Genomic DNA, 21,975 nt, shown 5'->3' with positions numbered 1-21,975 from the left:
AATTCTCTGTCTGTTGCTGACTGGATGATGGAAAAGGCTTGCTATTGCTAAACCTGTTTCTTCCACCATTATTAAAGCCTTGTTAAGGCTTTTGTTGATCCTTCCATGAGAAATTTGGATGATTTCTCCATGAGGGATTATAGGTGTTTCCATAGGGTTCACCCATGTAATTCACCTCTGCTATTGCAGGGTTTTCAGGATCATAAGCTTCTTCTTCAGAAGATGCCTCTTTAGTACTGTTGGATGATTCCTTCAATCCATTCAGACTCTGAGAGATCATATTGACTTGCTGACTCAATATTTTATTCTGAGCCAATATGGCATTCAAAGTATCAATTTCAATAACTCCCTTCCTCTGAGGCGTCCCATTACTCACAGGATTCCTTTTAGAAGTGTACATGAACTGGTTATTTGCAACCATGTCAATGAGTTCTTGAGCTTCTGCAGGCGTTTTCTTTAGGTGAATGGATCCACCTGCAGAATGGTCCAATGACATCTTTGATAATTCAGACAGACCATCATAGAATATATTCAGGATGGTCCATTCTAAAAGCATGTCAGAAGGACACTTTTTGGTCAGTTCCTTGTATCTCTCCCAAGCTTCATAGAGAAATTCACCTTCCTTTTGTCTGAAGGTTTGAACATCCACTCTAAGCTTGCTAAGCTTTTGAGGAGGAAAGAACTTGGCTAAGAAAGCCGTGACCAGCTTATCCCAATAGTTCAGGCTGTCTTTAGGTTGAGAGTCCGACCATATTCTAGCTCTGTCTCTTACAGCAAATGGGAAAAGCATAAGCCTATAGACCTCAGGATCAACCCCATTGGTCTTAATGATGAGATATTTTGGAGGCAATATAAATCTCTTCCAAAACACCCAAAACTAATCGGCAAGTGCACCGGGTCGTATCAAGTAATAAAAACTCACGGGAGTGAGGTCGATCCCACAGGGATTGAAGGATTGAGCAATTTTAGTTTAGTGGTTGATTTAGTCAAGCGAATCAAGATTTGGTTGATGGTTTTGTGACTTGCAGAAATAAATTGCATTGAAGTAAAGAGAACGAGAAATAAATGGCTGAAACTTAAAGAACAAGAAATTAAATGGCAGAAACTTAAAGTGCAAGAAAAGTAAATTGCAGAAATTTAAATTGCAAGAAATGTAAATTACTGGAAATGTAAAGGGGATTGGGATGTGGATTTGCAGAAATTAAACAAGGAAAAGTGAAATTGCATCAAACGGAAGAGTAAAAGGGAATTGGGGTTGAACCGGATATGAAGCAGAAAAGTAAATGAACATAAAAAGCAGTAAATAGAGAATTGAAATGGGAATTTAGATCTCAGGACCCAGAGACTAGAAAACTAAGTCTAGATCTCAATGCCTTCCTAGATCCAACAAGACAATTGCAAGGGAATTGTAAATTGCAAAGAAAAGAGATGAAGAACAATGAACCGGAAATGAAATTCAATTAACAGTAAAGAAATAGAGAGATCCAAGATTGAGATTGAAATAGAATTTCTTCAACTCTCCAATCCAAGATCCAAGACAAAAGTAAAATGAAATTTAAAAGCAATGGAAACAAAGAAATTAAAGTTCACTCAAGTTCAAAAGCTCTCCGAAAACTATTATGAAAATTCTAAAAGGAAAGCTCTCCAAATAACTTGAATTCTATCCTATTTATACACTTTCCAAAATGATCTTCAAGCCTTGAGTTGGGCCTTTGTTCTTGGTGGAATTGGGTTGAAAGAGGCCATGGTTGATTGCTCTTGAAGTTTGAAGAAGAACCGAAGTGAACCAATTGAACCGGTTTTGAAGTTAGCCAAAGTTGGTCCCAACGTTAGGGCCAAAGTTAGGGGTATAACTTTGACCCTAACTTTTCATAGCAGCAAGCATAATTCTCTGGTTTGGACGTTGGTGCCAACGTTAGGGGTCTAACTTTGACCCTAACGTTGGCCTTGCTTAGTGCTAGTGGCGCCAACGTTAGCCTCCAAGTTAGGGGGCTAACGTTGGCGCAAACGTTGGCCTTCTCCCCTTTATAACTCATGTGCCAACGTTAGCCTCCAAGTTAGGGGGCTAACGTTGGCGCAAACGTTGGCTGGCCCAGGGATGAGTTTCAAGTTTCTCTTGCCAACGTTAGCCTCCAAGTTAGGGGGCTAACGTTGGCTCAAACGTGGGGAGTCCAGGGAGTGATCTTCATGCCCAACGTTAGCCTCCAAGTTAGGGGGCTAACGTTGGGGCTAACTTCATGCCTCCAGGATCAACTTCCATTCTTCACTTCTAGCCATTCCTCTTTGCTTCAACCTTTCTCCAAGCTTTCTTCACCTATCATTAATCAACCAAACTAATCAAAGCTATGCTCAAAATCATGAGATATTCATTCTTTCATAATATGCAACAAATATAGCACAAAACCTCATGAAATGGCATGAATTCATATATGGTTGGTTCAATCAAGGGAAACATGAAAATCTACTCAATTAGCTTGCTTGTAGCTCAAGAAAGTGCATAATTCTAAGGAAAACTAAGGAAAAAGACTAGCTAAAATAGGCTAAGATGACTTGTCATCACAACACCAAACTTAAAGCTTGCTTGTCCCCAAGCAAGAAATAGATTTATGCTCTAAGGTTCTTTTAATTAAGATGGGTTGAGGAATACTTGTAAAGTGCAGTGAGTGAAGTGATCAAGTATCAGTGGGGTGAACTCTAAATCATATGCTCATGCAAGGGCTTCAGTGCTCACTAGTCCTTACATATTGGGAGTCGTAGGTCTTTAGGATTTTCATCCAAATGGTACCATGGAGATCTCTTTATATGTAATCACCTTGAAGCAGCTTATAGTTTCTGTGCTTTGGCCTCGACTCTAAGTATCATGTCTCAAGGCGGCTCTTTAGATAAGCTTTCAATCAATACTCCTAAACCAGTTGGTTTTAAGGTATTAGCTGTTGAAGCACCCCTAAGAATTTACTTGCTCAAGCCTCTTTCCTTGACACACTTCAACCACAAGCATTTACTAGGATAACAACTCTTTGAGTTTTTGTTTCTTTTTTTTCTTTTCTGCCTAGTAATTGATGCTCAGAGCCTTGGGCCATATTCTTTTTGTTTTTGCATTTTCTTTTCTTTCTTTTGTTTTGTTTGCTGCTTCTTGGATCAATAAGTTTTTGAGAAACTCCACAATACTTCTTTGAACTTCCTGTCCCGCCTATGAGCTCCCATGCAAGTTTTCACAAGCATGCAACCTCAATACATTATCACACAACCAGAACCACCACTTCTCCTAATCTTTTGCTTGCCTCAAAATTGTTTAATTCCTCAATCCTTCTTTTCAAAGAACTTTCATGTGATGCATTTCTTGGAAATTGAGTGCAAACAAGTTTTGAAGATGAGAATATTGTGAATGATCAAACATCTTGCTTATTGAATTATAAAGAAAGAGATTATACTATGTATGCAGGCAGGGGTAGTTAGGGGTACAATCCAACTTTCAATCACAGTAATATTTGATGTAGAACAATCACTTAACAATACAACCTGTTGGAGTTCAATTGTTTTCCTTTTTCTCATCATCATTGTTGCTGACCTTCATGTTCATCTTTTGTTTCTTTGGTTGATGATGCTCAGTCCTTCCAACAGCTTGTATGGACCTCTGCAATGATATTGAAAGTTGCTTGTCCCCCAAGCACTTAAAAAAAAACGGTTAGCTTGCATGATTTATTTGTGGGCCTTTGTACTTACTTTGGTGTGGGAACACCAAACTTAGTACCTTGCCAATGCATCGGATTAACCATGTGTGAAACTCTTTTTCTTTTTCAACATTGATAAAACTGAAAACTAGGAAACAGCAGAATAGTTAACTAGTTCATTCATCATGCTTGAAGCCAGCATTATGCAGAAAATGAGAATGTGTTTTATGATGGGATTTTGGTGACACACCAAACTTAGAATCCTTCATTCTCTCTTATGTTGTTTTGGTGTGTGACACCAAACTTAGCTTCTTTGCAAAGTAGATAAACTAATTAACCTTTTTATTAAAATAGTTATGAACAGAAAACTACCTCAGGTTGGGTTGCCTCCCAACAAGCGCTCTTTTAATGTCACTAGCTTGACATCCTCTGTGCTTGCTTATTTCAGATTCTGAGCCTTCTTCTCCTTGTCCCATTGTCCAACTAAGTGAGGCTTTGCTTCCTTCTTACTTGTTTCTGTGAGGTTTTTGGCTAATTATTCTATTTGCTTCTCAATTCTCCCGAGTAGGTCCTCATAGTGTTTGTTCATCCTTTTTAGATGTGTCATCATTCTCTCTACTCCACTTTCTAGATTGGAAATCCTTTGAGAATTCTGTGAGATGGTGTGGTGATGTTGTTGCAAATTTGAGATTGTGTCACTGGGCAGTGAGCTTAAAGATCTCTCAATAGAAATTTGCTTGGAGAGCTGCCCAATCTGACTCTCCAGGATCTTCAATGAGGCTTCCTGGTTTTTGTTTATTATTTCTTGGTGTTCCATCATTTTCTCTATTAAGATCTCCAAATTGGTGGTCCTATGATAGTGTTGTGACGGTTGTTGGTTGTGAGGTATCTGAGGTTGGAAGGGTGGGCAGTATGGTTTTTGCAAGTTTGGGAAATGGTTGTTGTAGTTGAAGTTCCTTGGTCTTTGGTTTTGGTTCTCAACCCCCCTCCCATTAGAGTGAGTTCTCCAAGGTGGATTGTACACATCATTCTGAGGCCTGTTCTGGAGCATGCTAGAGTGATTGCTTGGAGCTTATAGTTGCTCATAGCTTTGTTGCTCTCGGTTAATGGCCCCAGAGCTTTGTTCAGCTTGATTACACCCATACGAGCTTTGAGTCAGGTTGTATGTATGTACTACAGCATGTCTCAACTCAATGATTTTTTTAGCCATCATATCTAATTGTTGTAGAGTCTGCTGATGCATCTGCTTGTTTTGGCTTATTACTGCACGAGCACTTTCAATTTCTTTCTCCAAGGGATGCACTTCTGCCTCTTGCTTAACAACTCCTTGTGATGGGTTAAATTTGACTAGGAGTCCATTCATCAGTTCTTCCCATCCGATAATGCTTCCTTGTGGAAAGGCTTCAAACCATTGGGTAACATCATTCATGGCTATGGATAGTTGCTTCGAACCATGGGTTACATTATCGTCTATGGTGGGGGTATTATTCTCATGATTGCTCGAATTTGTTGAGTTCCCTTCCATGATCTGCACAGTCACAATCAATTCAAGTGAAGGTAGTGCATATTCAGACCAGGATATGATTGAAGGATCAGTTGACACAAAGTATCAAACAGTTGGCAAACTTGAGAGAGAAATGAACGAAAACCACTCCTCTCGTTTGTTTTTCAAACTATGAAAATCATATTCAGCAGGATGAGCCAAGGAAATTTCACTCTATTGCTAGAATGAGGTTTCTATTAGCTCAGGCAAAACTTCAAACAGTTAGTGAGTTAGTCAAAAATTAAAGAAAAAGCGCTTGATCTAGATCACCACCTCACTTAATCATTGTCAATCTAATCAATCCCCGGCAACGGCGCCAAAAACTTGATGAGATATTTTGGAGGCAATATAAATCTCTTCCAAAACACCCAAAACTAACCGGCAAGTGCACCGGGTCGTATCAAGTAATAAAAACTCACGGGAGTGAGGTCGATCCCACAGGGATTGAAGGATTGAGCAATTTTAGTTTAGTGGTTGATTTAGTCAAGTAAATCAAGATTTGGTTGATGGTTTTGTGACTTGCAGAAATAAATTGCATTGAAGTAAAGAGAACGAGAAATAAATGGCTGAAACTTAAAGAACAAGAAATTAAATGGCAGAAACTTAGAGTGCAAGAAAAGTAAATTGCAGAAATTTAAATTGCAAGAAATGTAAATTACTGGAAATGTAAAGGGGATTGGGATGTGGATTTGCAGAAATTAAACAAGGAAAAGTGAAATTGCATCAAACGGAAGAGTAAAAGGGAATTGGGGTTGAACCGGATATGAAGCAGAAAAGTAAATGAACATAAAAAGCAGTAAATAGAGAATTGAAATGGGAATTTAGATCTCAGGACCCAGAGACTAGAAAACTAAGTCTAGATCCAACAAGACAATTGCAAGGGAATTGTAAATTGCAAAGAAAAGAGATGAAGAACAATGAACCGGAAATGAAATTCAATTAACAGTAAAGAAATAGAGAGATCCAAGATTGAGATTGAAACAGAATTTCTTCAACTCTCCAATCCAAGATCCAAGACAAAAGTAAAATGAAATTTTAAAGCAATGGAAACAAAGAAATTAAAGTTCACTCAAGTTCAAAAGCTCTCCGAAAACTATTATGAAAATTCTAAAAGGAAAGCTCTCCAAATAACTTGAATTCTATCCTATTTATACACTTTCCAAAATGATCTTCAAGCCTTGAGTTGGGCCTTTGTTCTTGGTGGAATTGGGTTGAAAGAGGCCTTGGTTGATTGCTCTTGAAGTTTGAAGAAGAACCGAAGTGAACCAATTGAACCGGTTTTGAAGTTAGCCAAAGTTGGTCCCAACGTTAGGGCCAAAGTTAGGGGTCTAACTTTGACCCTAACTTTTCATAGCAGCAAGCATAATTCTCTGGTTTGGACGTTGGTGCCAACGTTAGGGGTCTAACTTTGACCCTAACGTTGGCCTTGCTTAGTGCTAGTGGCGCCAACGTTAGCCTCCAAGTTAGGGGGCTAACGTTGGCGCAAACGTTGGCCTTCTCCCCCTTTATAACTCATGTGCCAACGTTAGCCTCCAAGTTAGGGGGCTAACGTTGGCGCAAACGTTGGCTGGCCCGGGGATGAGTTTCAAGTTTCTCTTGCCAACGTTAGCCTCCAAGTTAGGGGGCTAACGTTGGCTCAAACGTGGGGAGTCCAGGGAGTGATCTTCATGCCCAACGTTAGCCTCCAAGTTAGGGGGCTAACGTTGGGGCTAACTTCATGCCTCCAGGATCAACTTCCATTCTTCACTTCTAGCCATTCCTCTTTGCTTCAACCTTTCTCCAAGCTTTCTTCACCTATCATTAATCAACCAAACTAATCAAAGCTATGCTCAAAATCATGAGATATTCATTCTTTCATAATATGCAACAAATATAGCACAAAACCTCATGAAATGGCATGAATTCATATATGGTTGGTTCAATCAAGGGAAACATGAAAATTTACTCAATTAGCTTGCTTGTAGCTCAAGAAAGTGCATAATTCTAAGGAAAACTAAGGAAAAAGACTAGCTAAAATAGGCTAAGATGACTTGTCATCACTTAACAGTATCACAGATCTGCAAGAATTCAGTTAAGAACTGAAAGGGATCTTTGGATTGAAGTCCATAAAACTTACAATTCTGTTGCATCAGAGAAACTAGTTGAGGCTTCAGCTCAAAATTGTTTGCTCCAATGGCAGGGATTGAGATGCTTCTTCCATGTAAATTGGAATTAGGTGCAGTAAAGTCACCAAGCATCTTCCTTGCATTGTTATTATTTTCGGCCATGCCTCCTTCTTTTTCGAAAATTTCTATCAGATTTTCTCCAGAGAGTTGTGCTTTAGCTTCCCCTAGCTTCCTCTTCAGAGTCTTTTCAGGTTCAGGATCAGCCTCAACAAGAATGTTTTTATCCTTGTTCCTGCTCATATGAAAAAGAATAAAACAGAAAAGAAAATATGGAATCCTCTATGTCACACTATAGAGATTCCTTTATGTGAGTAGAAGAAGATATGAATAGAAGAAGGAGAATCCAAACACAAGGGTGAGGAGTAGGTTCGAATTCTTGGGTGAAAAAGGGGTGTTAGTAGATGAATAAATAAATAGAAGGAGGTGAAGGAGAAGAATTTTTGAAAATTAGATAAAATAAAATAAAAGAATTTTTGTTTTAAAATTAAAAATTCAAAAATTAAGCAAGGAAAATTAAATCAAATTAAATTAAATTTAAAACAAATAGTTAATTAAAAAGGAAATTTTAGAAAAAGGGGAAGGTGAATTTCAAAAATTAGAGAGAGAGAATTAGTTAGGTAGTTTTGAAAAAGATATGATTGAAACAAAAGGATAGGATTAATTGAAAAAGATTTGAAAATTAATTTTGAAAAGATAAGAAGTTAGAAAAGATTTTGAAATTGATTTTGAAAAAGATATGATTGAAACTTAATTTGAAAAAGATTTAAAAAAAGAAATTTGAAAAGATTTGATTTTTGAAATCAAAGTTGATTACTTGACTAACAAGAAACTAAAAAGATATGATTCTAGAGTTTAAAGATTGAACCTTTCTTATTAGGCAAGTAACAAACTTAAAAATTTTGAATCAATCACATTAATTGTTAGCATTAATTCCGAAAATATGAAATAAAAATAAGAAAAAAATTTTGAAAATAATTTTGAAAGTTTCGAAATTTATAAAAGAAAAATGAAAAAGATTTGATTTTTGAAAAAGATTTGAAAAAGATAAAATTTTTAAATTGAAAATTTGATTTGACTCATAAGAAACAACTAAATTTTAAAAAGTTTTGAAAAAGTCAACTCAAATTTTCGAAAATTTATGAGAGAATAAGGGAAAGATATTTTTTTATTTTTTTTTTGGATTTTAATAAAGAAAGAGAAAAACATAAAAAAGACTCAAGACATAAAAATTTTGGATCAAAACAAAGGAAACATGCAAGAACACTTTGAATGCAAAGATTAACACCAAGAACACTTTGAAGATCATGATGAACATCAAGTATGTATTTTTGAAAATTTTCAAGAAAAGAAGAACATGCAAGACACCAAACTTAGAAATTTTCAAACTTTAGACACTAACAAATTAAAAATGCATATGAAAAACTAGAAAAGACACAAAACAAGAAAATATGAAGATCAAACAAGAAGACTGGCCAAGAACAACTTGAAGATCATCAAGAATGCAATGCATGAAATTTTCGAAAATAGTTTTCAGAAAATTAAAAAGATGCAATTGACACCAAACTTAAAACCTGACTGTAGACTCAAACAAGAAACACAAAATATTTTTGATTTTATGATTTTATTAAAAATATTTTTTTGTATTTTTTTCGAAAATAAGAAATAAAAAGCTTGAAAATAAAATAAAATTACCTAATCTGAGTAACAAGATGAATCGTCAGTTGTCCAAACTCGAACAATGCCCGACAACAGCGCCAAAAACTTGGTACGCAGAAATTGTGACGGTTCCATTCGTTGGTAATGGTGCTAAAAACTCAATACGCACGTTCATGATCTTAGTTCTTTGTCACAACTTCGCACAACTAACCAGCAAGTGCACTGGGTCGTCCAAGTAATAAACCTTACGTGAGTAAGGGTCGATCCCACGGAGATTGTCGGCTTGAAGCAAACTATGGTCACCTTGTAAATCTCAGTCAGGTGGATTCAATTGATTATAGAGATTTAATAATTAAAAGATAAATAAAATATAAAATAAAGATAGTGATACTTATGTAATTCATTGGTGAGAAATTCATTGGTGAGAATTACAAAAGGAAGCTTGCTGAGGAGAGACCAAAACAGGGGACAATAGCTGAATCTTCTCCCCCCTTGAGGTCATTCCTCTAAACAAACTGGAAGAAGAGGAAAAAGGTGAAGAACAACATGTAAAGCTAATGACACTAAAAGAGCGTTTGTTGGTGGCAAATCTTATATCGTTTTGAAGCCCCAGATGTTAGCTTTCCAACGCAACTGGAACCGCATCATTTGAACCTCTGTAGCTCAAGTTATGACCGATTAAGTGCGAAGAGGTCGGCTTGACAGCTTTTGCGATTCCTTCATTTCTTCATGAGTTCTCCATTTTTACATGCTTTTCCTTCATTCCCTTGATCCAATCCTTGCCTCATAAACCTGAAATCACTTAACAAACATATCAAGGCATCTAATGGAATCAAAGGTAAATCAAGATTAAACAATTAAGGGCCTAAAAAGTATGTTTTCACACTTAAGCACAAATTAGGAGACAATCATGAAACCATACTATTTCATTGAATAATTGTGGGTAAAAGGTCATAAAATTTCCTAAATTAACCACAAGATAAACCCTACAAATGGGGTTTATCAACCTCCCCACACTTAAACCAAGCATGTCCTTATGCTTAAACCAAGAAAGAACAAAGGGTATCAATATTTATTCAATGTAAACTAATCTAAATGCAAACTAAACTATATGCAACTATCTACATGAATGCAATGGCTTGGTGGTGCGCAGAAATCGTGACGGTTCCATTCCTTGGTAACGTCGCTAAAAACTCAATACGCACGTTCGTGATCTTAGTTCTTTGTCACAACTTCGCACAACTAACCAGCAGGTGCACTGGGTCGTCCAAGTAATAAACCTTACGTGAGTAAGGGTTGATCCCACGGAGATTGTCGGCTTGAAGCAAACTATGGTCACCTTGTAAATCTCAGTCAGGCAGATTCAATTGATTATAGAGATTTAATAATTAAAAGATAAATAAAATATAAAATAAAGATAGTGATACTTATATAATTCATTGGTTAGAATTTCAGATAAGCGTATAGAGATGCGTTCGTTCCTCCTGAACCTCTGCTTTCCTATTATCTTCATCCAATCATTCATACTCCTTTCTATGGCAAGCTGTATATTAGGCATCACCGTTGTCAATGGCTACATCCTGTCCTTTCAGTGAAAATGGTCCAATGCGCTGTCACTGCATGACTAATCATTTGTCGGTTCTCGATCATACTGGAATAGGATCCATTGATCCTTTTGCGTCTGTCACTACGCCCAGCACTCGCGAGTTTGAAGCTCGTCGCAGCTATCCCTTCCCAGATCCTACTCGAAGTACCACAGAGAAGGTTTAGACTTTCCAGATCTCAAGAATGGCCGTCCATGGATTCTAACTTATACCACGAAGATTTTGATTAAGGAATCCCAGAGATACTCATTCAATCTAAGGTAGAACGGAAGTGGTTGTCAGGCACGCGTTCATAGGTTGGGAATGATGATAACTGTCACGATCATCACATTCATATTGAAGTGCGAATGAATATCTTAGAATCAGAATAAGCTTGAATTGAATAGAAAAATGATAGTACTTTGTATTAATTTATGAGGAACAGCAGAGCTCCACACCTTAATCTATGGTGTGTAGAAACTCTACCGTTGAAAATACATAAGTGATCATGGAGTTCATTGGTCTCGGCCCTAGAGGGGAACCGGAGTAACCAAGACTTTGAATACAATAATAAAAAGTCCTATTTATACTAAACTAGTTACTAGGGTTTACAAAAATGAGTAAATGATGCAGAAATCTATTTACACGTGTAGAGGCTTCTCTTGGAGTTGAACGCCAGTTTGTAACCTGTTTCTGGCGTTTAACTCCACTTTGCAACCTGTTTCTGGCGTTTAACTCCAAAATGCAGCATGGAACTGGCGTTGAATGCCAGTTTGTGTCATCTAAACTCGGGCAAAGTATAAACTATTATATATTTCTGGAAAGCCCTGGATGTCTAATTTCCAACGCAATTGAGAGCACGCCATTTGGAGTTTTGTAGCTCCAGAAAATTCACTTTGAGTGCAGGGAGGTCAGAATCCAACATCATCTGCAGTCCTTCTTCAACCTCTGAATCTGATTTTTGCTCAAGTCCCTCAATTTCAGCCAGAAAATACCTGAAATCACAGAAAAACACACAAACTCATAGTAAAGTCCAGAAATGTGATTTTTTATTAAAAACTAATAAAAATATACTAAAAACTAACTAAATCATACTAAAAACTATATAAAAATAATGCCAAAAAGCGTATAAATTATCTGCTCATCACTTGGTCAAAATAAATCAATTCCCAAGAATATATATATATATATATATATATATATATATATATATATATATATATATATATATATATATATATATATAAGCACAAGGGCCAAAGGTATTAACAACCATGCCAAACCACAATTGAATTGAGCTATTAAATATTTTTACAAACTTGCACGAAGAATGATGATCATAGGTGAAAACATGTAATTGAGCATCAAACCCTCACCGGATGTGTTTGCACTCTATTCGCTCAAGTGTTTAGGGTTGATTTTCTCAATTCTCCCCTAGTCATGCTTTCCAAGATTTGTTTCTCTTCTAACAATCGACATTTATTTTATGCACGCATACACATATCATGAGGTCTTTTCATTAGGCTGTAATGGGGCTAGGGTCAAGGTAGGATGCATATTTGGTTAAGTGAGCTTGAAATTTGAATCTTTGATAAGCTTAGACTTCCCACCTAACCTATGACATCCTATACAATTAAGTTCTAACCTAGCTACCCATCTTTCACTTTCACATACTCATGCATTTTCTTTTCATTTCACAACTCTTATGCATTGATTTTATTGAGCTTCGCTTTGCTTTGGGACATTTTGTCCCCTTTTTATTTCTTTTTCTATTTTTTCTTTTCTTTTCCATATATTTTTTTCTTTTTCTTTTGTCTTTCTCATTTTTTTTCTATATGCAAGAACATCAATGCATAAGGTCTATACATTTAATCAATACATGATCATGTACCCAATTCCCAATATTTACAACAAAATACAAAACTACCCTTTTATTCACCCAATGTCCCAAGTTTTCCCACACTTGAATGATACACACACTAGCCTAAGCTAATCAAAGATCCAAATAAAGGATATTTATTATTTTTTCGCTTTAAGGCTTGTAATGTGCTAAAATTAGAGAATAAGTGGGTTAAGCGTAGGCTCAAATTGACTAATAATGGAAGATAAAAGGTAAGGCTTTTTGGGTAAGTAAGCTAAATGAAATGATGGCCTCAATCACATAAATGCATAAATACACAAAATAATGGACATAAAGAATCAAACAAATCAAAGATTATAATCATAGAAAGAAAATAATGCACACAAGAAGGAAAAATAAGTGGTTATAAGATGTAACCACACCATTAGGCTCAAATCTCACTTGCTTGTGTTCTTAGCTCAAAAATCATGTTCCACAATATATATATAGTTTAGGCAAGTTTAATGAAAGGTTTTCACTCAAATCAATTGAGGTTCCCTATAGATAGAAATCTTGAAAAATTCCATTATTTTGACTAAGCTTATTGTGTATATGTATGCGAAAATAAGAAAATGCAAGTAAAAATCCTAAAAACCTAGAATGGAATGCAAAAGTGTTGAGATTAGAAACTTGTCACCCAAAATCGCCGATCGGTTGGATGACCTCCCCACACTTGAGATCAAGCATCATCCCCGATGCTAATTCTAAGGCTCAGGGAGAGGCACATCGGTCGGCTCTGGCTCTGGCTTGGGCTGTCGCTGAGGTGTCTCCTGGGTAGCCTGGGTCTGTGGTGGTGCCTCCATGTGAACCGGCTCCTCCTCATGTGTATCCTCATCATGTAAATCCTCATGCCCCTCCTCATGGGCCTCCTCATCTGAATCAGAGGACTTTGGAAGAGGGGGCAGCTCAAATCCTTGGGCCATAAACATCTGGTCAATCCGGTCTAGGCGACGTATGAGCTGGCACTTGCTGCGCTCCATGAACCAGAAAAGACGCTGAACCAGTAAGTAGGTTGGCTGAGGCGCTGGTGGTGGTGGTAAAGGAATAGCTGCTGCTGCTGATGTAGATGCCTTTGCTGGGGCTGATGACGAAGAGGGTCCAGCTCCCTCAACTGTTGCTCTAGCCTGAGATCGGCACCGGGAGGAAGGCTTATCGGTCACCCAGGACCCCCATGGAATGGTCACCGGCTCCTTCTCAGGGACGACGGGTGGGGGTGGCGACACGTCCTCCGGTAGCCACTGAACACTGGCCCGTTGAAGCCATCTATGTGACAAGGATGGGAAATGGAAAGGATCCTCTGATGTGGGCCCGCCACATGAACCGCCTGATCAGCCGGGAGAAATAGACCTCCTTCCCCTCTAGCACACAGCTGATCAGGATCAGCATAGCAACGGGGATCTCCGAGAAGTGGGTGGTCGGCATGAGGTAGTGGGCGAAAATCTGCTGCCATGTCTTGGCCTCTCTACTCAGATAGGTAAAGCGCATCTCCTTGTGTGCCTTGTTGTCCGCATCCATAACCTAGGGAGCCTCCAGGGTGGCCACCACTGCCCTCAAAGTATAAAAAGGGGACAAAATGCCCCAAAGCAAAGCGAAGCTCAATAAAATCAATGCATATGAGTTGTGAAATGAAAAGAAAATACATGAGTATGTGAAAGTGAAAGATGGGTAGCTAGGTTAGAACTTAATTGTATAGGATGTCATAGGTTAGGTGGGAAGTCTAAGCTTATCAAAGATTCAAATTTCAAGCTCACTTAACCAAATATGCATCCTACCTTGACCCTAGCCCCATTACAACCCAATGAAAAGACCTCATGATATGTGTATGCGTGCATGAAATAAATGTCGATTGTTAGAAGAAAAACAAATCTTGGAAAGCATGATTAGGGGAGAATTGAGAGAATCAACCCTAAACACTTGAGCGAATAGAGTGCAAACACATCCGGTGAGGGTTTGATGCTCAATTACATGTTTTCACCTATGATCATCATTCTTCATGCAAGTTTGTAAAAATATTTAATAGCTCAATTTAATTGTGGTTTGGCATGGTTGTTAATACCTTTGGCCCTTGTGCTTATATATATATATATATATATTCTTGGAAATTGATTTATTTTGACCAAGCAATTGCATTCATGTAGATAGTAGCATATAGCTTAGTTTGCATTTAGATTAGTTTACATTAAATAAATGTTGATACCTTTTGTTCTTTCTTGGTTTAAGCATGAGGACATGCTTGGTTTAAGTGTGGGGAGGTTGATAAACCCCCTTTGTAGGGTTTATCTTGTATTGAATTTAGAGCATTTTGATAACCTTTCTTCACATTTATTCAATGAAATATCATGATTTTGTGATTGATCCCTTATTTGTGCTTAAATGTGAAAACATGTTTTCACACTTAAGCACAAATTAGGAGACAATCATGAAACCATACTATTTCATTGAATAAATGTTGGTAAAAGATCATAAAATTCCCTAAATTAAGCACAAGATAAACTCTACAAATGGAGTTTATCAGCAACCCAACCGTAGGTAACATTTCATTGCTTTGTTTACTTTCTCTGTCTGCTTTGTTTAATTTCAATAAATTGGCATATGATTACGTTCTAAGTTTGGTGTTGCCATGCAACAATTTGTTTTCAATCCCTCTAGATGATTGCATCAATTCTAATTGAAAGTGTCACACTAAGATTCTAAATTTGGTGTGCCACTTATTTTTCTATGCAAGTCATTCAGCAACAGCACTTGTCTGCATAATCATAATGCCTCTGCAAAGTTATCTTTCTTTTGGTTTAACATTTTTATTATTATCTTTGTTTTAGTCATTTCTTTGTTTTTAATGCCTTTTTTTTATTTTTGCTCCTTAACTATTTTTGTTAATACCTCACCAAGAATTCCTCATTCATGACAGATCCTACGCTTGGTGATTGTATTTAACATATAACAGTTTCATTTGCTTAGTTTTAGTTCAAATAAAGTGATATATGATTGCATTATAAGTTTGGTGTTGCTATGCAACAAAATTTGCTTCGAATCTTTACTGGATACTTGCATCAATTCCAAGTGAAAGTGTCACACTAAGTTTGGTGTGCCACTTATCTTTTATGCCATGTATCATGCATACCCCACTTGTTTTTGCAATTACAATGTCTCTGTTTCCTGTGCCTTCATTGTTATTTTTTCATTTTGCTTGCTTAAACACATGTAATACTAACATTTTATTGCATAAGACATTCATGGTCCATTCTAGACCCCATCACCATTGTTCTAATTGTTGCTTGAGGATGAGCAAGCATTCTGAGTTTGGTATGGGAAGGGGAAGAATGGGAGGAAAATGACAACAATAGTGAAGATGAACTACAATTTGCCTTAATTTGCAATTGTTTCTTCAAGGTTTTCATGATTTCAAAAATTTCGTAAAATGTCCTAGATGAAAACTTGAATTAAATAAAATTTAATGCAATTGAGCAACAATTAACCATACTAGCCTTCCAATACTTGTATGCACATGCTAAGTTCTTCTTTAATTCCTTGTTTGTTTATGATCATGATACTTTATTGCTTTTGAACTCACAGAATTCAAGTTGGTAATCATAATGCCACAGCAAGATGTTACAAATCAAAATTCAAGCTATGCTTATTCATACCACACATGCATACAGAGAAGATAAAGACAATCATGCTCTTTAAAGTACTGGAAGCAAATAAGAGGATAAAGAACTTTAAAGGGAAAGAATGAGAAAGCTGAAGGCTCTGAGAGTACCAATGACAATTCATTTGTTAAGTACTTGTGGTGTTTATGTAGCAAGCAAAAAGCTTGAAAATAAAACACTTAGAGTCAAGGCTAGGCTCAAGTGCAAAAGCACTCCCTCAAAGCTCAAGGCTCTGAGCATCAATGATTAGAGAATAAAGAAAAGAAACAAATGAGCTTAAAGAAGTCCTCTAATTAAATACTTGTGGTGCTTGTGTATCAAGTGGTAATACTTGAAAACAAAGCATTTAGAGTCGTAGTTTTATTATCAAGTTATGGGGCAAAGCACCCAAAAGGAGAAGCTAATAAGAAAATCAAAAGCTTATTTCAAGGAAGAAATATAAGAAAAAGATTTCATAAATTGAGCTAGACAGAAGCATCAATCATCTACCTTTCTTTTGTGATTGTGGCATGCATAGAAAACTAGCCAACCATGAACATTGAGTTGCTATTCTTCTTACCTTGGATTGTCAATCTTTATTGTATGATTCTTTTCTTGCTTGGGGACAAGCAAGGTTTAAATTTGGTGCTGTGATGACATGTCATCATGTCATGTTTTTCTATGCTTTTTCATACAAGAAATTGATGATTAGTGCTTAAATATTGAATACTTTTGTGCTTAAATGGTATATTTCTTTGATCTTTTGATTTTATAAACTTTGTAGGAAATAATAGAAGAAAAATCAATAAAAAGCTCTAAAAGAAGAATCATACTCCCAAAGTGGCAAAAGAGTTGGAAACAGACTCAAGGAGGAGCAAAGAGGATTTGCAACCTTGACCTGTTCACACTCCAACAAGAATAACTTGAGCTACAAAACTTCAAATGAGATGATTTTAGTGGCATTGGAAAGCAGGAATCTAGAGCTTTCCAAGAATATATGGCACTGCATGGTGGACACTAAATCTGAGGAAGAAAACTTACCCCGAAAGTGCAAAGATGAACATAGTATCAACCTGCAGTAAGGCCAGCTGACCTCTTCATCTTCTAAGAAGGATAACTTGAGCTCTAGAGCTTTAAATAATGCGCTCTCAAATGAATTGGAAAGTAGACATCCAGAGCTTTTCAATGATATATAATAGTATGGGGTGAACATTAATTTTGGGCTTCAGACGCTAGCGCTAACTTTGGCCTCCAAACAGCCCTCAGTAAGTAAACGTGGCGCTCACTAATTGAGCGTTTTCGGCCTCCAAAACAGCATGACTATGCCTTCTTCAAAGGACCATAACTTGAGCTATAGATGTCCAATTGATACACTTCTAGTTGCATTGGAAATCTGACATTCAGAGCTTTCCAACGATATATAACAATCTATATTTGGCATGAAATTGAAGCACAAGTGATAGGCATCTTTAATCCCAAAAACCACGCTTAGGAACACAAACAGCTAGCGTTCACTTTGGAAGTGAGCGCCATGTTCAATTTTTCACTGTTTTTGTGAATCTCAAGTTTGGAAGCAAGGTTTTGGCCTTCCGTACACACCAGGCAGCGCTCAAAATTAGAGCATAGCACTCACTAAGGCAGCGCTCATGAAGGGGAGAAGCACACCAAAGGCTAGCGCTCAACAAAGCAGCACAGCGCTCACTAAGGGAGCGCTAGGAAGGAATTGCGCACCAAAATTGGCACGAGGGATGCACACCAAGGGAGAAGTGAATGCAGCGTTCACTAAGTGCACTGAGCGCTCCACTGGGAGCACCAAATGCATCCTAATCCACCTGACCCAAGCCACAATGCACCCCAACCCACTCTCATTCAAGGCCAAACCAACCAAAGCCTATTGGACATGACTCAAAGGCACAAGAAAAAGCTAGATTAGGAATTTTATTTGAATTGTAATTTGTTTTCAATTTCAATTTCATTTTCATTTTGTAAAGCCTATATAAAGGCATCAATTTCATTTCATTAAAGGGGGGCTGTTAGGCTACAATAGTAGTAGGCAGCAGTAGGAGTGGTAGTAGGATAGAATAGAAAGCTCTCTTTGATACACTTTTTTTTCTGCAATTGTCATATTTCAGTCTTGAATTCAATTTCACAATTTCATTTTCATTGAGCTTGATTTACTCTTCTGCACTTATATTTCTCTACAACTTTAGATTTCTGTTCTTGATTCAATCTGATTTACTCTTCCTGCAAGTTTAATTTTCTGCAATTGCTCTAAGTCATGATTTACTGCTTCATTTAATTCCCTGCACCCAATTCCATTTACATTTGCTGCAATTTCCTTTTCTTGCTCTTTAAGATTCGGTCAAATTTACTTCCTGCAATTTATAATTCCTGCAATTTACATTCTATTGCTTCAATTTCATTTCATTCACCACTGTTAGCTTGACTAAACTAATCACCTCACTAAAGTTGCTTTATCCATCAATCCCTGTGGGATCGACCTCACTCTTGTGAGTTATTACTACTTGATGCGACCCGGTACACTTGCCAGTGAGTTTGCATGGAAATCTAATTTTCACCCATCAGCGGCCAGAAATTAGCCAATTAAGAAATTAATCGAGAAATAACGTTGCGAGTACAGTTCCTAATTGATGAAATTCTGTTTATCAATTTAGAAAGGTTGTCACAAATTTATAATAAAAATACTAGGAGTAGAAATCCCAAGTCGTCTCCCAACGAGTTGACAAAAGGGTGCTATCTTATTAGTCAGGGGTTTTCTGAGAAATTTTTAGAGTTGGAGAACAGAAAAATAAATGATTGTGAATGCAATGTAAATTAAAGGAGAATTTATATAATCAGAATAAAAAGCCTTGACCGAGGGAAGATTAATTGGAAGTTCTATCCTTGTTGGATTTCCCCAAGTGGAATAGCAAGAGGTTATTGTTTTCACTTATTTAACCCTTACTAAATAAAAGAAAGTCAAGTGATTGAGCTAACTCTTATTCGCAAGTCCTAATCCTCTCCTTATGGAAGGATTAGCATTAGTAAATAGAGAGTTAGCCAACAACTTCAAATTGAACTAATCACTTGAGTTTTCCAACTCAAGGGTCTCCTTTTAATCAACCCCAAGTCAAGTTAGGAGTCTACTCCATTGACATGGATATAACGTTCACAAACATATAAGAAGAAGACATGATAAATTAAATAAAATAAGAACTGAAAATTAATTAAAGGTAAAAGTAATTATTTGCATTAATAAATCCCAAAATGCAACATCCTTATCTGAACAGGGTTAATGGGCAATTAAAAGAGTAAAGGAATAAGAAAACAAACTAGAGTAATGGCAACTTCAATGGAGGTAGTAACTCTTCTCAATATCCAAAGCAAAAGCATAAAACTCTAAAAACTATAAATGTGAAGAAAACCTAGAGGAGAGTGAGTTCTCTCTAAGATTCTAACCTCAAATCTAAAACTATGCGAATGAGAATGTGTGTTGAGTCTCTCTTGTCCCTTGGTTCTAGTCTGCGTTTCTGGGCTAAAAACTGGGTCCAAACTTGGCCCAAAATTGCCCCCAGCATTTTCTGCAATTTCTGCAGGTAGCGTATGTCACGCGTACGTGTAAGTCACGCGTGCGGGTCGTTTGGCGATTTTCCTTGTCACGCGTACGTGTCAGGCACGCGCACGAGTTGCCGTGTGAACTCCAATTCACGCGCACGCGTGAGCCATGCGTGTGCGTCGCTCCTCGCTGGTTGTTTCATTTATTTCTTGTGCTCCTTCCATTTACGCAAGCTTCCTCTCCATCCTCTAAGCCATTCTTACTCTATAAAGCCAGAAAATACTCAACGCACAGATCACGGCATCAAATGGTATAAAGGGAAATTGAAAATATACAATTTAAAGGCTTAGGAAGCAAGTTTTCAATTATAGAACAAAACTAGGAAGGAATTGTTAAATTATGCAATTGTATGAATAAGCGTGCAAAGGCTTGATAAAACTACTCAATTGAGTACAGGATAAACCATAAAATAGTAGTCTATCAAATCTCCACACCTTCGTACAGCTGTACCAGCAAGTGCACTGGGTCGTCTAAGAAATACCTGAGCGAGTCAAGGTCGATCCCATGAGGATTGTGCTTTGAAGCAAGCTATGGTTATCCTCCAGGTCTTAGTCAGGCAGATTCAGAATTCAGTTGGATTGATCTAAGGGCAATGAATAATAGGAATATTGTATAAATTAAAATCAGTAATAGGAATAAGGTAAAGGATTGGAGTTGCTTTATCTTTCTGAATTAACTTCGGTATTACTGTCTTCTTTGCTTGTGAGTGATCTCTTCAATGGCAGGCTGTAAGTGATTAACGCCTTTATTGAGAGGTCGTCAATACTCTGCCGGATCTGAACCCCAGAGTTAGTGGGATCCATCTCTGCTTGAGGGTAAAGCTCGTACAGTCCATTCTCCTTAATGATCCTACACAAAATGCCACAGACAAAGTCGGATCTTCCGGATTAGAGAATGCTGCATCCTTGGGTTCTAGCCTCTATCACAGAGACCCTAATTTCCCAGTAAATCGGATGAACCGGTGTCTCGAGAAGTCCCCAATAAAATCGTGGATTAGCCGTCTGAAAGATGATCAAGCTGGTGGTTCGTGCTTTACACTGAAGTATTCACACGAACCCAAGTAGACGCAAGTGTTTGTCACGCACGTTCATCTTAGTATGATAAACAGAGCTGATTGTCACTGATCATCCTATTCACCATGTTGAAGTACGAATATACATCTTAAAATTAATTACACACGGATCGAAAAAGAAACAGTAATACTTTTATTATTTCATAGGACTCAGCAGGGCTCCTCCCCTTAATCTAGGAGGTTTAGAAACTCATACTGAAAGGAAATACAATGGTGAATTCGAAAATATGGTAAAAGGTGTTGTGAAAGTGTTCGAATAACATAAATCTAATCCCTTAAATACTAAACAATGACTAGTAAGGGTAAAACAGTCTTTTAGTGCTAAAATCCACTTTTGGGGCCCACTTGGTGAGTGTTTGGGATGAATTTTGATGAGATCCACGTACTAGGAGGCCTCTAGGGTGTGAAACACTGGCTAGGAGGTCCTCTCTAGGCGTTTGGACGCTGAGCTCTGCTCCTTGAGCGCTGGACGCCTGGAAGGGGGCAGGAGGCTGGCATTGGATGCCAGTTTTGGACTTTCTAATCCGAAGTAAAGAATAAACTATTATACATTTCTGGAAAGCTCTGGAAGTAAGGTTTGCATAGCCCTTGAGAATACTCCATTTGGACTTCTGTAGCTCTAGAAAAGCTCTTCCGAGTGCAAGGAGATCAGATCTGGACAGCATCTGCAGTGCTTTCTCTGTTTCTGGATCAGACTTCTACTCCAGCTCCGCAATAATACCAAGAAATTGCTTGAAATTGTACAAAAAACACACAAACTCAAAGTAGAATCCAAAAATATGAATTTAACACTAAAACCTATAAAAACTTAATAAAAACTAAACAAAACATACTAAAAACTATATGAAAATAATGCCAAAAAGTGTATAAAATATCCGCTCATCACAATACCAAACTTAAACTGTTTCTTTTTCCCAAGCAACTAAAAATAAAATAGGATGGAAAGAAGAGTAAGATGCAATAAATTCTAGAGTTTTCAATGAAGCTTAGTTTCAATGAAGCTCAGCTTCAAGAATCAATTTTTGGATTTTTCAAATCATCAATAATACTTTTCCTTTTTCTTCATTCTTTCAAGAGCTAGCATCATAAAATTCTAACTTCAAATATGCACTATTTATTCATGCATTTAGAAACTAAAGC

The 21,975-nt window shown here is 37.2% G+C and overlaps 1 non-coding gene across 1 annotated transcript; it reads left to right on the top strand.

Annotated features, from left to right (window-relative positions):
* Positions 1-550: 550 nt before the first annotated feature.
* Positions 551-658, top strand: LOC148549082 (small nucleolar RNA R71). The gene has a single exon (XR_015897244.1). It is a non-coding gene; the product is annotated as a small nucleolar RNA R71 (small nucleolar RNA).
* The last annotated feature ends 21,317 nt before the right edge of the window (positions 659-21,975 follow it).

The sequence above is a fragment of the Arachis ipaensis genome, chromosome B8, assembly GCF_059453495.1.
Source record: "Arachis ipaensis isolate K30076 ecotype BB chromosome B8, ASM5945349v1, whole genome shotgun sequence".
Lineage (NCBI taxonomy): Eukaryota > Viridiplantae > Streptophyta > Magnoliopsida > Fabales > Fabaceae > Arachis > Arachis ipaensis.
This window is presented reverse-complemented; position numbering and strand designations above follow the sequence as displayed.